Source organism: Pelecanus crispus, chromosome 3, assembly GCF_030463565.1.
Source record: "Pelecanus crispus isolate bPelCri1 chromosome 3, bPelCri1.pri, whole genome shotgun sequence".
In the NCBI taxonomy this organism is placed as follows: domain Eukaryota; kingdom Metazoa; phylum Chordata; class Aves; order Pelecaniformes; family Pelecanidae; genus Pelecanus; species Pelecanus crispus.
In genome coordinates this window covers 72,138,391-72,142,922 of record NC_134645.1, presented here as the reverse complement: position 1 = coordinate 72,142,922, position 4,532 = coordinate 72,138,391, and positions in this window count along the sequence as shown.

Here is a 4,532-nt window from a genome sequence, read left to right as displayed (position 1 = left end):
ACCCAGCGGCAGGCCAGAACGAGGAGATGCACTGTAAATAGGAGAGACCTCTTTGGTTTGCTTTGCATGGGGTCCTGCTTGCCGATGGTCTGCCTGCTTGCTGATGATCTGCCTGTTTTAGCTGGTGGGAACTGGTTTGGGAGGAGAGGAGTGAGCCAGATGCTCAGCAAAACCCATCCTGGGAGCAGTGCTGGAGGGAGCAGAAGAACAAAAGGCAGCAGAGCCGTTTCAGAAAGGATGCGTGAAAAAAAGTGGGAACATGGGTGCAGGAAAAGCAGGCTTCCTGACTGCTGCTAGTTGTGTGCTCCAGCACCAAGCCTCCCTCTGTGGCCAGTTGGGACCTATATGCTGTTCACACTCTTCATTCCTGCAAGCACCCCTGCTTGACTCAAAGCAGTTGGTCACCTGAACACGTTAGGTGGTTGTTCTGCCTCCAGATGACAGATGGTGATACCAAGGCAAGCTTTGCAGTGGTTCTCCAGCTGTGGATGCCAGATGGTGCTTCTTGGACAGACACAAAGATAAAGCCAACTTTCTCCTGACTCAGCTTGGCTTCCAGAAGCTCAGCTGCTATCGCAGAGGTGAAAGACAGTATCACAATGACTCGCTCATTATACACTACACATTTCACAGAAGGTTTATTAGTATTTTTTAATGCAGATGCGCTGAGCAAGACTTCCTGCCTGATGGCCAAGCATGACCTTGAGGCCATGTGAAAAAAACATCAAAGCTCTGTTTCCCCTGTGATTAACTGCCCTGAATGCTGGATTTGTGCATAACAGAGAGGAAATAACCCCATAGCCTTGGGGGAAGCTTCGCTTTTCAAGTAGCAGAATGATCTAACACCTCAAATCTGCAGGTAGGACCAAAGAGCTGGCCAACATGACCGATGCCACCTCTGTTTTGGCCTGTTCTTGTGTTCTGTGAAACAGGGTCAATGATGAATTGCAGTGGGAGTGCTACCGGCCTTTTGCATCTTCCCATGCATGCGACAAATCTGCAGCTGTTCTCATCTCATGGCTTATGGTAGTGGACATAGCCAAGGACAGTGTGAAGGTGAGTGAAGGTGGAGAGGGTTCATGGGTGAAGGCGAAGAAGGTTCAAGGATGACACAGAGGTTAAGGGAACTTCTCCCAGGAAGTTAAGAGAGTGCCTTCATGGTTAAGTGAAACCTAGCCAATGTTACTTCAGCCTTCTGGCTGACATTTTGATACGACGTGTATGATGGAAATCAGCATTTTAATGTCTGCAATAACCGCCACAGTACAAAAGTATTGTTCAGAAATTTTCTATTACTGTCTGGAGTGTTAGTTTTTATGGTGCCATATACATGTGCAGTATGGACAAGTTACAGTTGCCGTGGGAATGTTAGTAATGAAATTCTTGAGTTCTCAGTGCTTAAAAATCTCATATGAGTTATAAAGAAGACTTGTTTGCATTTCATTTCCTTAGTTAAAGACAGAAAAAATAGTTCCCACAACCCTTTGTGACAAAATTTGCCAAACTAACACCCCTCCATCTTAAAGCTCTGTTCAGCTTTTTTTCTAACGAATTTCTCATTTATCCCTCATTACTATGACAAGAGCAAAATGGGTTTTTAAGAGGTCTGAGGAAATGCAATGCCCTTCCTGCCGCTATCATTTTCCCACTGATATTTGTTGAGCATGAGTTCTGGAAAGGTGAAATTCTGTTCAGGGTACAGAGTGAGAGCCCTGAAACCTGGGATTTATTTCTGGTCTTGGGCAATCTTCAGCATCTCCCCTGGCTTCTGGTTTTTTATTTTACCATCTGTGAAAAGAAGCTTTTGCTGCTTATCCACCCTTTTGGTTTTTTCCTGAGTCTACTCAATATGAGTCTAGAGTGCTATTGGAAATCTGGATGAGGTTGAGGTAGGGAATTGAAAAAATCCTGGTTAGTATTCATGCTGTGTAAGTCAGTTATGCCAGAATATGTAAACATCAGGTCTGTTTTGGGGATTACAAAGGAGAATTTTCACCCCAGTAGGTATCACAATTTTCTGTTTTAAAGTGCTGGTTGCCTCCATGTGATCTCCCACTTCCCCATTCCCACTAGCGCACATCACCTGGCATTCATCAGCATCCTCTTCTTGTTCAACGAGACAGTCCATTATTATATCCCCAGCATGCACACGACTAAAAGGTTTCATGCTCTTAGCTGCACACTGAGACTGAGCAATATCTCACGAGAGTTTCTTCAATTCTCACAACATTAAGCAGGAGAAGAGTTTACTGTTACCACAATCCAATGTTGGTTTTGTTTATCTGAGAAATCCTCTCTTTGAGAATGATTTTTGGAAAGTGTCTGATACTTTTGATCCCCCCTCCTCTCCACTTAAAATTAGCTTTTAACCCCCTTTTGGCAGGAAAGGAGCAGAGTCTAGGGCCTGAAGACAACAGGCAACCACATACCACCAGAAAAACTGTTCCTTTTTTTTCCTGATAAGAGTTGCTGAAGCAGAAGCTGACCACAGGACAGCCGGAGCAGCTCTTTCGAGTTAATACGCTTCCTCTTCAGACCTCATTCCACAGCGCAGATAACAATAAAGGATTTAACAACAGGCAACGCCCCATTCAGAAAGGTACTGCGAGGCTCCCTGTGTATTTGAAGGCAACATCAACAGGAATTGTAGGGTCTCAGGCTAAAGTGTTTAGGGTACCTAATAACCTGTTACTCTCAAATCTGTAGTTTAGAGGCTAGGTACACATCTGGTAGGAGTCTATTCATAGCAAAGCCAAGGTATTTGAAGAGCTTACAGCTGCAACATAAAATGCTATTTTGTACTCAGAAAAGATGTAAGGTTATGTTTCTGTTTCAGACACATATCTAAATGTATGTACAAAATGTGATGTATGTACAAAATGTGAGATCATACTACTGCTTTCCAGTCTTTGAAAACTGCATTCAGGACAGTTTTAAGTGAAAAACTTTGCCTGTACACAGCTGAGGATTGTAAGGATGAATGCAGTGTGTGAAACAATTACAGAAAGCTTGGGAGCCACAACCCTTCATTTGTCTGTGAGGGGGTATGCAACTCCTTAGAGTAACTTGCTGTCATTATAGTACAACAGTGTAATGGTCACAAGTCCATGTGAAAGGGGTGAGATGGGCACTTGATAGTAAGGATGTAAGTGTATGAATGGGAAGAGAGACAAAGGATATGGGGGAGCTGTGGTAAGAGATGGAGGGAGAAGGGCATAGTCTGAAGTTAGCTGAGAAAGTGAAAAACAAAACATGAAAGGGGAAAGAAAAGACAAAACAGACAAAGAAGAAAAGAACGTATAAACAACAGAGACCCAGAGAAGTCAGAAAATGGATAAGACTACTTACAATAAGATTGATTAATGTATTACATAGTCATTAACAGTGACCAAGAACGAATAGTAAGACAATGAGCACAGGTGCTTCCAATCTGCTCTGTCTTCCAGAGCGCTCCTTTACAGACCCGGGCATTTCAGAAACCTGGATGTACTGAGGAGGTTGGACAGGAAACTGTGGAAAGTAGATGTCTCCGCTGGCCCAGCTCTACCACATAGCCTGTGCATTAATCATGAAGTCTTGGAATCTGGAGAAGAAGCAGTCATTCTGGGAAAATTAAGAGGCAGAGCTTGAGTGTGAAAGAAGGGTTTGGATGCAGCAGTATAGGAAGAGGGATCTAGTGGTCAAATGCTATAAGAAGATGACAGAAATATTTTACCTTCTGTTAACATCTTCTCACTCATTTATGCAATAGCACTTTACAGACATGTAAATGTTGACTACAGAACTGATCCAATGTTGATTTGAGCAAAGGCGGTATCTTCAATGAACCTTGTATTGACATTTGTTCTACTCCAAATTAAAAGAGTACCTAAATTTAACAGCTTAGGTCTGATTCTTAATAACACTGACAATGTCTATATTTATATAAATACACATTTCTATATATCTTATTTTTTCATTTGCCAAAAATAGAGCAATCAAAAAGGGGGAGGGAAAATTGTTCTGGAGAACACAACTAGGATTGATTTCTGAAAATATCAGCAACTTGCTTTATATATGAATTTGCATTTGAGAAAAATCAGCACAGAGCCAGAGGAAGAATAAGAGAGAATAATAAAACATTACTGAATTATACTCTGAATAGCATTGTTTAAATGAGTTGTTTCATAACTGTGAATCAGATGTTCTTTTTCTAATCATTCCCAATACATGTCTTTTACTGGACAGTGTTAACCTTTCAGCTCAGAGAATATGAATCCTCAGTTTGAAATGTCATCTGAATTCCTAAATCTCTAACCTTTTAGGGTTCCAATTACTTCCATCCAAGTTGACTAACTTCATGAATGGAATTTACATGCTTGATTACAACAGTGAAATTTGGTTCAGTGGAGCAGATCCTTGGCTATTAAGCTTCAGAGGCATGGTGACAGCTCTGCCAGTCAAGGGCCTGACCTGTAAAGTGCCAGTGGCTTAGTCCCTTACAAAATCCATGTGCCCTCAACATCTTGTAAAGGTGCTGGCAGCTGTGTTAC